The sequence below is a fragment of the Suncus etruscus genome, chromosome 11 (genome assembly GCF_024139225.1).
Source record: "Suncus etruscus isolate mSunEtr1 chromosome 11, mSunEtr1.pri.cur, whole genome shotgun sequence".
Classification (NCBI taxonomy): domain Eukaryota; kingdom Metazoa; phylum Chordata; class Mammalia; order Eulipotyphla; family Soricidae; genus Suncus; species Suncus etruscus.
The window spans coordinates 37379256-37391818 of NC_064858.1; the positions used below are offsets into that span (position 1 = coordinate 37379256).

General features: G+C 34.3%; 1 pseudogene; it reads left to right on the forward strand.

Annotated features, from left to right (window-relative positions):
* The first annotated feature begins 10037 nt into the window (after positions 1 to 10037).
* On the forward strand, positions 10038 to 10153 carry LOC126023237 (uncharacterized; annotated as a pseudogene).
* The last annotated feature ends 2410 nt before the right edge of the window (positions 10154 to 12563 follow it).

Below are 12563 nucleotides of genomic sequence, written 5' to 3' on the forward strand. Positions count from 1 at the left end.
TGACCACAAGGCCCTAATTTATATGTGAACTTCAAAGGTACACAGAAGAAAAACTTTAATACCTGGAAGTTAAACAGCCTAATACTGAATAACCAGTGGGTCCGAGATGAAATCAAAGAGGAAATCAAAACCTTCCTAAAAACAAATGACAATGGAGACACAAGTTATCAGAACCTATGGGACAAAGCAAAAGTGGTACTGAGGGAAAAATTTATAGCTTTGCAAGAACACATCAGGAAAGGTCATACCTGAACAACTTAATGACGCAGCTCATAGAATTAGAAAGTGCTCAACAAAAGAACCAAAAATAGGGAGACAGGAGGAAATAACAAAGCTGAGAGCAGAAATCAATGAAGTAGGAACCCGAAAAACAATCCGAAAGTTCAACGAAAACAGAAGTTGGTTCTTTGGAAAAATAAACAAGATTGATAAACCACTGGCAAAATTATCAAAGAGAGAGAGAGAGAGAGAGAGAGAGAGAGAGAGAGAGAGAGAGAGAGAGAGAGAGTTGATAACTCATATTAGGAATGAAAAAGGAGAGATCACTACTGATATGGCAGAGATTCAAAGGATAATCAGAAACTACTTTGAGAAAATCTATTCCACTAAAAATGAGAACCTGGAAGAAACGGATAAATTCTTGGACGCTTATAATCTTCCACAGTTGAATGAAGAGGATAGTATAGCAAAAGGAAAGAAATTGAGTGAGGGAGGAAAACAAATATGAAAAGATGGGGGCTAGGGCCAAGTGGTGTCATGTGCATTGGTAGTATTAAAAGTGACAGACTAAATATCCAAACCACAGGCAACAACAATGGAATCAAAACATTAACAACCTAAACTTAAAATAGACGTATTATACTGGCAAGCTGGGAGGCCAGGTGGTAGTTTGAAATGTATTGGGGAACACTAGTGTGGGATTGGCCCTAATTCATTGTATGTATGAGACCCAACTGATTCACTGTATTTCTGAAACACAACTATGAAGGACTTTGTAAATCACAATGTTTTTTTTATTAAATCACAATGTCTTAATAAAATGAAACAAAAATTTAAAAAATAATCAAATATTAATTCTGGTAAAAATCCCATTAATAGAAGAGGAAGTTAAGTTAATGTAGTTATATACCCTAGGAACACAAAACAATACAAAAATGTCTTCTCACTCCTATGTTCAATGCAGCACTATATAGTCAGAATCTGAATTAACCCAGGTGCCTAACAACAGATGAGAGACTAAAGAAACAGTGGTACATCTACAGTAATGAGATACTATGCAGGAAAAATGAAGTCAAGAAATTTGCCTATGCATAGATGGATTTGGAGACTATTATGCTCAGTGAAATGAGTCAAAGGGAGAGGAATTAACATCTAGTCTCATCTGTAGTTATAAGAAAAAAAAAGACTTTCTTTGTCGTTTTAGATTTTGAAGTTGTTATCTCCAATTTTTTTTTCCTTTTTCCTTTTTGCACTCTGTTATGTCTTCATTTCAGGACCATGGTTATTATGTGGTGCTTGTCTTTATTGATGCAGTGCTTACTGGATTTTTTTTCTATTTGAGATCTCCTTTTGTATGGTGTGGTGTTTCACTTCCTTTTTCCCTTTTCTCTCTAAAACTGAGGTTGAGAGCCTCTAAAAGCACTCTGCCCATTTTTGACTTATTTGATTTTTACCCCATTTTATTGCTCTTCTTTTCTTCAAACAAAACCACATAACTTGAACTATCTAGTATTGCCTGTCAAATTGAAGGGGAAGGAGTGGAGGGTATCAAGACCAAACAGTTGTATGATCACTAAGTAGTAAGCTAGATACGGAGGGGACCACTTATACTAGCAGCCCAGGGGGTGAGGGTGGGGGATTTGGAATGCAAGATGGGAATGGAGGTTGAGGGAGGACAACTTTGGTGATGGGAATTCCCCTGACATATTGCTAATATGAACCTAAAATATTACTGTGAAAGATATGTAAGCCACTTTGGTCAAAAATAAAAATTATATTAAAAAAAGAAATATAAAGACAATATGGTAATTATATCTAGAGACAATAGAGATGAGGACTGAGAGGAACAGCTCATCATATAAAGCTTCTTACCACAATTGTGAGTGCAATTAGGCACTAACCACACTGACAACTACCATGACAATGATAGTGAGAAAGATAAGCAGAAGCCTGTTCCAGAGACAGGCAGGGATGGGGTAGGGGAAGGAAATGGGGACAATGGTGGTGGAAAAATTGAACTGGTGAAGGGTGGTGTATAGTCTATGTTTGAAACTGAACTATGAACTTGACTGTAACATGGTTTATAAATAAATTGTTAAAAAAACTTTAATGTCTACAAAAATGCAACATTTACTGTTTTAATTTGAATTTCATTAATGTTTATTTAAAACTCTATAAAACATGATCAAATATTTAGTCAAATATTTGACCCACTAGACATATTTGTTTAATAACTTATTTTTGAGTTGAGTACTCAATAAAATGTTAATTAGATTTTATCAAGACCTGTGATTTGTAGTCTTTTCCATTCTTTTATCCTTTTAACAATATAGTAAGAAGGTTTTAGACAGAGAATAGGTCTTGATTTTCCTTCTCTCCCCCTTTCCTTCTTTTTGTTGTGGTGGTTGTTGTTTGATGTTTTTTTTTCTGTATACTTGTTTGTGGTATGGAATCACTTAGTTGTGGTATTCACTTACTCAGTTGTCATATGCCATTAACCATAAGCTTTGTTGTGGCACCAATGATAATGTTGCTGGAATCACCTTGAGCATCTGGGGTGGTGCCATGCATAGAACAAATGGCTGTTACCATAAGTTCACCACTGTGCCATTCCATGGTCCTCAAAAATTTAGATCAATTTTATTCATATTTTATGATTTGAGTCTTCTAAAAAAATCTTAATAAACAGAGATACCAACCCCCAATGCATTGAGGCTCGAAATTTAAAAGGAAATCTATCTTACACTGCAAGATAATTTTTGTAGAAGGTGCAGGGGATAGATTGAATTCCTTTTTAAAAAGATTTCATTGAGGACAGAGAGATAGCTAAGGAGTCAGTTACATGTACTGTGCATGTATAGGCAAATTTCATCCCCATTTCTGTATGACATCTGAGCACAAATTGTTAATTTCCCTTAGGCCTCAGAAGTGCTGGATCTGAGGAGTTAAACTATCTGACCTATTAGTGATAAATTATTTAAAATACTCATATAGCACACACAGATATAATAGGATTAATTTAATGTAAGAAACAAAATTTAATCAAACCACATTTTAAGTTAATTTTCTAGGTTATTTTCAGAAAATTAAGAAGCAGGTATTAAATATGTCAATTTCTCTTTACACTGTTTCTCACTTTATTGGAAAAAATGTGCTCCTGTCAAAGGTTACTCATGTATAGGCTAAATCTCTAATTTTTATTACATTAATTATTCTACTTTCTTTACATGTTCCCAATCACATATATTTATTTAGTGGTTTGGGATCCATAGTTATCTGTACTTAGAGCTTGCTCTTGGCTCTATTTATATTCTGTCAGTACTACTGGGATAATATTTGATACCAGAAATTAATCATGAATGGCCACATACAAGGCAAATGCCTACCCTTTTATGCCATCTTGTTGGCTTAACCATTTCAATTTAAATGCATTGCCTTTACAAATAACATCTTTCTCTATATCCAAAAGGTTTCTTAATTTAAAAAGTATGCCTGGAAGTCTAGATATTTGTTTGTTTGTTTGTTTTTGGGTCACACCCGGCAGTGCTCAGGGGCTTCTCCTGGCTCTATGCTAAGAAATTGCCCCAGCAGGCACAGGGGACCATATGGGATGCCGGGATTCAAACCACAGTCCTTCTGCATGAAAGATAAACGCCTTACCTCCTTGCTATCTCTCTGGCCCCAAGAAGTCTAGATATTTTTTTAAAAAATTCAGCTTGTATTTAAAATTTTATTTTGTGCTAATGTTATTAAAATAATATATATTAAAATATTGATTATCAAGATAAATATATTAGCTATATTTCAAAAGTTTATGAAAAAGTGATTTTTTCCCAAGGCTTAAACTGGTTATTTGGAGTTAAATTTTTTTGATTTTAATAACAACGTCAATTTCTTATATATATATTCTTACATTCCCATTGTTGCCTATCACTCTTTGAAGATACAGCTAGCTTCACACTAACATAATACAATGCCAGCTATTGTTTTACCAAGATTCTCAGAAAATAGTGAATATAAATTTTTTTAGAATTGCACATTATAAAATAAAATAAACAAAAAAAAGAAGAAAAAAAGAATTGCACATTTAAAAAATAACTTATTAGGACTACCATACTGCCTTTGGCACTTTTGCATTAGTGTTGCATTGAGAATAAGTAAAGTCTTTGGAATTTATTGAAGGAACAGGATTAATTAGAAAAAATGAACTAGGAGTATACTCTAGATTTTATGTCTAGAAATAAATTTCTCCATGTAGAACTCTCAAATTATTTTGAATATGTTGAAAGTTATGTTCATAGAGAAAGGACATGAAAATGAATACAAGAATATTTAGTATTATACTCTGGAGATTAAAAAAATCAAATGATACTAGAAAGAATGCAAAAAACAGCTAATTTTATGAGGATTTCTGAAACTGAGATGGCTTTTCAGAGGTATAACAGATTGGAATGAGTGATGGACCTTCTTGCTTTACCTAGACATAAGTTGCAGATGAGTCAAGGGTAAAGATCACTGATGAGGAAAGTGTTTTTTACACAGTGGGGCATGTATGGTTTGAGAGCTATGGAAATTAACATCTAAGGAAACTAATCCTAGAATTTATGGAAACTCATTTTATGGAAATAAGGATTTTAGGATGTTATTTATGACGGAAAAAATTAACACCAGGCTATTGAATAACTACTGAAAATTAGACACTAAATATTCATACTATAGGTAATACCTATTCTATCAAGGGAACAACATGTAAATAATCTTAAGGAAGAGATTTATCATCAGTTGATGTAAGGTGAGGTTAAAAATTATTAAGAAACATACATGGGTGATTTTATATTTTACTTAGAATAGGAGTGGCATCTAGGCAGGGTTTCATTCTGGACAGATATTTATTCTTGTTGTGTGAAGAGACTTTACAACTGTAGGAAGGAAAATATGAGTATGCCTGTATTGATGCTATCGTTGTGTCAGTGGGAGTTGATGAAGAAATTCTTTATGCCAGGTCAATTACCAGACTATGGCTCCTTAGGTATGAAGTGATACTAAAATTGTCTTTTGAGATTACAGAATCGTCTTTATGGCCAGCAACAGCAAAGGAGAGAGAGCTCTTAAAACTGATTGCTAATACTAAAAACAATTAGAATTGCTAACGCAGCCCCTGCCATCACACTGGTATGAGAAAAGAATAAAAGCAATAAGAGCACTTTTGAAAAAAAATAGCCTTATTGAGGAGAACAAGAATGGCAAAAAGATTAGTGTATTCAGCAGACACATTTTCTGGAGAGTTCCTGAGGAGCTAGAATGAATGCTTCAGCAAAGAGCTTTGACAAAATAGATACCGGTGCAGTTGTGGCCTACATCCTTGCTCTAAAGAGGGATGAGACAACCAATTTAGTGAAGGAAGCTGTCAGCAACACTTCTGAAGTCTTAAACGAGCTCTTTAAGAAGAGTGTCTTAGAAGTAGTTGATGCAGATGAGGTAAATAAAGAATATTTTTACACTTTTAATAACACAGAAAATAATCCTTATGCTGCAGTATTTTGTGAGGGACATGTTTATATTTCTACCTTAATTTCTCCTTCTTGAGAAATTAAACCTTTTTTTTTAATCTTTTCTTGAAAAGAAAGAAAAAAGTAAAAGAAGCATTCATGGTTGCATGGCATCAAGAAGTTTGAACTTAATAGAAATTTACTCAAGTATTTTAAGCGAGAGAATTTCATTTTTGTATATAAGTGTGCATGCATTTTGTATATATGAGTGCCAGAGATCAAAGGCTATACATCACACACACAAAGCATGCAGTCTCTTATTGAGAGACACCCCTCCAGGCAGGTAATTTGATTGCTTTTGTGTTGCAAAAAGATCTCCATTGCTGAAAAAAGTGAACAATGTGTTTAATAAATAACTCTAGAGGCTGGTGCCATAGTACAGTGTTTAAGGTACTAGCCTTGCACAGGATCATAGAGTTTAAATCTTGGCATCCCATAAGCACCACAAGGAGTAATTCCTAAATGCAGAGTCAGGAATAATCCCTGAGCACCACCAGGTATGGCCTTCTAACTCCCAATAATAAATATCTTTAACATCATAAATAACAGGAGTTTTGTATGATAATTTTATGTGCAGAAACAAAAACTCACATTTTAGTTAGATACTTTCTGTGGTAACTATATAGTGGAAACTAGTAGATTGAACTGCATTTAAAACATTACATTTAAGATGTGAAAATATATTGAGTATATATATATATATATATATATTACATGCAGAATATTCAGGATTATCTCCCTATTAGTCCTTTGAGTACTGCCAGGAGTGACCCTAAAGCAATGAGTGAAACAGAGCCCCTGAATGCTTCCAGGTGGACTCAAAAAGACTTAACAATACTCCAAATTTGATGTATCTGTGAAATATCCATATAATTAAATGATATGAAAGCAAGAACTCAACTGATTTAATGATAAAAGAATATTCAATCTGTTTAAGCAGCAACTCAACTGATCTAATGATAAAAGAATATTTAATTTGTTTCATAAATTTCTACTTTTCTACTCACATGTTTAAAGTCAACATAGGACACATGTAGCTGTATCCACCAAAAATATCTCATGAGAAAAGAAGTTAAGTAATTAAACTTCATTTTCATAAAAGTGCTGGAGTGGCATACGCTTTTTTTTGCTAAAATATGATTTAGCTATGAAGATATTCTCGGTGACAATAGTTTTGGAAGTTTTTTTTTGGAAGTAAACCATCACTTTACAATGCCTTATAATTGAGAAAGCAGTGAGAATATAAAGAAAAGTTTAGACAACTTTTAATACTCAAAAAAAGTTTAGATAATCACCCCCCTTATGTTTGGCTGTAAGGAATAATTGAAGCATGAGTTTGAGAAAGACATGAGTTTAAAGAGAGTTATCTATAGTCACCTACATCACTTTTAGTCACTGGTCTTCTAAGCCAATATGGTCATTGTGGTGTCTCTAATTTTTCTATTCTATTGGTGGTTCAAGATATAAATATTTTTGACACCATGGTAAGGAGATAATATCATTGAGGTAAAGTACTTGACCAAACAGTTACTTGTAGCTGTAAATACTTTGCAGGCTACTGCAGGTGAGTGTAATTCACATAAAACTATTTGCAAGAACATTTAGTGGTTTGTTTTCCCTTAAATATAGATAAATATATCTCTAACAAAATGCTCACCTTAGGTGCAAAGTCTAGACTTGTACTTATTTTTAATAAAAAAAAAGATAAGTTTGGAGGCCAGAGTTTAACTCTATATATTTTATAGCCTTTTAGGTAAGACAAACTGTCTTATTATTCCCATATTACTAAGTTAAATAAATGGCTCCCATTTCGGCTTCTCATTTATCTCTATAGGTAGGATGGAAGCTGAAACTTCCATACAGTAAAATTGGTACATAGAAGAATGACATCTGTTAAGTGGAGAAATGGTATGATACTATGACACAGTTAATTTGTCCCAATTATTTGCAGTAGACTGTAGAAAGAATTGTGAAATTCCAAATAATACCTCCATTCTCTGCTTTTAATCATCACTGTGGGTGGATCAATGTGAGTCACTATATATATTTAGTGTCTATATATTCCAGTTATGTTGATGGTAATTCCACGGAAATGTAAAATAATGAATTTTAAAGCTAGCTTTTAAATATTGAGTATCATCTTTCAGCTTCCATTCTGCTTATATTTGTTTCATAAGAATATATAAATATAGGACCCAAATCTGAGGATATCACACGGGGCAAGTGGACTCTAACTCAACCAGGAAGAAAGCTGGGGATTTTTTTAGTCACTTTTACAGAGTGCTGACTGAGAACTCTCAGTTGGTCAGTAGGGTATGTAAGATATTTAGTGCTTTTTGAGACAGGCATTCTATTTTTCTCACTCACTACCATTGTCATGATAGTTGTGGCTGTCATTATTTTTCTAACTACTTATATAAAGATATTATATAAAAAAAGAAAGTTTAGTGCTCTCACAATTTGATGTGTACTTAAAATTAGGGAAGAATACAGTTTATAATATAACATAACAACCATGAATCTTCAATATATCTAATTTCAATAAAAGAGTAACGCAGTAAGACAGCTTTCAAGTTATTAACTAGGTATACAGAATGGTAAAAGACTTTAGCATATGAATTGCCAAATAAAGTGCTTTCAACTCAATCTGTCATATTTTCACTGCATGTTTTCCAATAACACTTGAATGTGGCAAAACTAAAAAACCCCAAAATATTAGTTCAACACATGGTGTATTATACTCCTATACATCTCAATCAACAGCTGGAGCTGAAAAGCAAGAACCTCAGAAAGACTGCCCAGAACTCCATGGAATTGTCTAATTTCTCTATAATGATCTTAGTATGATGTTAATGGGAACTACATTGGAAACTAATAAAGGCATATATACAAAAAATGTCTTATCAGATTATACCAAAATCATTATTTTCTGTGTGGTTTTTGGGTCACACCCGGCAGTGCTCAGGGGTTATTCCTGGATCCAAACTCAGAAATTGCTCCTGACAGGCACGGGGGACCATATGGGGCACCGGGATTCGAACCGATGACCTCCTGCATGAAAAGCAAACACCTTACCACCATGCTATCTCTCCGGCCCCGCACCAAAATTATTTTAATTTTTCTTTTCTTATTCATTTTTGGGTTTATTTATTTATTGGCTATGTTCTGCAGTAATTGGGGATAACTCCTTGCCCTGCACTCTAGCATGTTCAGGTACTATATGTGTCACAGGAATCGAACCATAGTTGGCAGCATACAAGGCAAACACTCCACTTACTGTACTTCAGCTAGTGCTCATTTTATTTTTTATTTTTGGCAGGGGTTGGATATCGGGTTTTACATGGCCATTATCAATGTTTACTTCAAGTTCTGTTCTCAGAAATCACCCTTGGTGGTGCTCCGGGATGATTCTTGAAAGTGTAATTACTTGTTTTCAAAAAAAAAAGCCTAATAAAGGGGGGGGGGATTAGTAATATAGCTCGATGATGCATCAATATGCCTTATATGGATGAAGCACTAGGTCCAATCCTTAGGATTAAAAAACAGGTGAATAAATATTCAAATGCCTCCTGCAAATAAAGAAAATATGAGATAAGTTGTCATTTCTATACCAAAATTAATTCACTGGTTTAGAAGGTTCTAAAGATGCAAACAAGATAAAGCTTAGTTGGCTGACTGCATGTCTCTTCTATCATATCAATCTGTATGGATCTATGCCCCACATGGTTATGAGACACTGCACAGAGCTACTCACCAGCACTGAATAGAAATACTTCCTGAACATGATAGGATGTGACCCCCAAACCAAAGTATAAACACAAGATTGTACAAAAGTAAAACACTGATGACATTCTAATATCTTATATTGACCTGATATTAAATAGCTACTATTATTGATTGATTGATTGATTGATTGATTTGGTGGTCACACCCAGCTTGTTTCTGACTATGTGCTCAGAGATTACTTGTAGGATCTCAGGCTACCCATATGATTTTTAAAACAAGGTCTGTGGCATGCAAGTCAAACACCTTATCTACTGGATTAGATCTCTGGTCCTTGATTACCAAGAATTAAAAAAAATAACATCACCTCATTAATGTATTATTTATTTACAAAGAATAGGATAGCTCAATTTTTTGTTTCATCTTTGTGCAGTATTGGGATATTTGATGATTGAGAAGTTAATAAATTTCTTCTATGTTATTTAGCTTAAAAATAGAAACTACTATTATAGGTTTATATATATAAATCAAAAAAAAAAAAGACAAGGCCTCCAATGCTTACCACAGGCTGCGTATAGAAAGAGGAGGTACAGTAAACACACCCCATATACACCTCAACCCAGGCCCTTTGCCTGGTCTGTATTGTGAATGGGGGGGGGGACAAAAATAGAAACTACAGTAATGTTTAAGAAATATGCATTTGTGAGGTACCTATTATAAATTCTGCCCTAAATCATTTATTTTGCTTTTGCTTTTGAACCCACATCACACTATTGATTCCCACTTAACCATCTCTTAGACAACTCTACTTTCATTTCTGATCTAATTTATTAGAATTATCTCTCTTCTTTTTTCATGAATCTACATAAGTGTTTGTGAAAAAAAATTTTAAATACAACTTCTGAATTCATTGGGTTTCTTACATTTATTTCTTAATTCTACATCATTTATTTCTGCTTTAAATTTTTAAATCGAGTCTCTTCATTTGGTTTTCATTTTTCTAGTTTCTTGAGATGCAAGGTAAGAGTACTTATGTGAATATTTTTTCCTTGTTTCTTGATGTTAATATTGCTATTACCATCATAGTACTCTTTTTCTGTTTCATTATATTCTGAAAGATGTTCATCTCGAGGAGTCATTGGTTTCTTCTTTGATTTGCTCATTGGTACAGTAGTCATTTAAAAATTATTATTCAGTTTCCAAGTATTAGAGTTTTGTTTTATTTTGTTTTTGTTTCTGGGTCACACCCAGTAGTGCTCAGGTGTTATTCCTGGCTCTATGCTCAGAAATCACTCCTGGCTGGCTCAGGGGACCATATGGGATGCCGGGGTTTGAATCACCATCCTTTTGCATGTAAGGCAAATGACCTACCTCCATGCTATCTCTCTGGCCCCAGTATTGGAGTTTTCATATATTCAATTTGATTATCAATTTCTTCTTTCAGATAATTTTGATATTAATAAAGTTTTAATACAATTCTGCTTTCATGAATCTGTAGTTAATTGTGTCCCAGCACGTGATTTATCCTGATCATTTTCATATAGTTGAATGTAGCCAATACTATAATACTTTGATGAAATAGTTAAATAGTTCCAGTTTCTGTGTGGAAGCATTCTTATGGAGATTGCATTTGAACTACATTGTTATAGACATTATATATAGTGTTATTATTTAATTTTGGTGGGTCTAGTGTTTTTTTATTTTGTTGTGGCACTTAATACATAGGGTTTATGTAATGTGCTTAATGGATAAGGCCCTTTTAATTATCTTGTTACCTTTTTATTTTACAAATGAAATTTTCACAGTCTACCAAAAGTGGAGTCAAATACCAAGTAATTAGGAGCTTTTCAAGGAAAAAAATTGCAAATGTAGTAAAACTAAGAAACACACAATTCTCGGGCTGAAGCTATAGTGCAGCTATATTTACAGCCTTGTACATAACAGACCCTGGACAGACCTCGGTTTGATTCCCGGCGTCCCGTAGGGTCCCCAAGACAGGAGCGATTTCTGAGCACATAGCCAGGTGTAACCCCTGAGCATCACCAGGTGTGTCCCCCCAAAAAAGAAATACACATTTCTCTAAGCTTAAAGTGAAGTGTACACACAGAATACCCAAGCACATGTAATCTGTATCTCCCCTCTTGAGATCTGGACTGTATACTTTCAGGCTGGATTGTGGTCTGGGATTCTCTCTACTGTTGGAGAAGACTGAGATCTCTCTTGAGCATATTACTCTCTCTTTTTCATATCTTCTACCTCCCATTTCTCAGTAGTTTCTAAGTCATGTTTTTAATTCTCAGCTATGTTATGTAAATTTCACTCATTGTAGCATTCAAAAACACCCTAAACAGAATATTTCATATTTATCATTATGTTTTGATTGAATAAAGAAAAATATCACTATCTCTAGAAAACTGATATATTTTACATTCACGAATTAAGCCCCCCAAATATTGGGTTTCAGAGTAGAAGGACAAGACCACACAACTGGAATAAAGTTTAATACTTTAATACATGCCAACAAGACCCCACATCCTGACCAGCCAGGGCCATCCTCTGAAGGAGATGACCTCCTCCCAAAGTCATGAGGAAGATTATATAGGGAAGGAATATAGAGAGGTTCCAGCTTTCTGATTATCCTTAAAATGTTTGGCTCTTGTCTAAGGGTACCTTCCTACTGCTCTCTTGTACTTTACTCATAGGCTACCTGGTATTACCTGGTATGGCCAGGTAGCTTGGGGCAGGGTCTATGGAAATAGGCTTGTAAAGCCCTAGCATGTGGCTTAAACCATGTGGTCCTTACAAAATGGTGTCTCTCCCTGCTCAGAACCTAAGAAGAAGCCAGCCGTATGGCTTTTACAAAATGACTTCTCTCCTTGTTCAGAATTCAGGTCCCAACAAAGTTAAAGCACCTAATCATCCCATATTACTTTACTGATTTGACCTTGGACAGGGTTTATTAGTCCTTGAAAGACTTTCCTACTGCTTTCTAGTTACTCAGTTTGTGCTTTACATGGCTTAAAGAAATAAACTGGCGTTTTTATACCCTCAGCTCTGTCTCATACAGTTCTT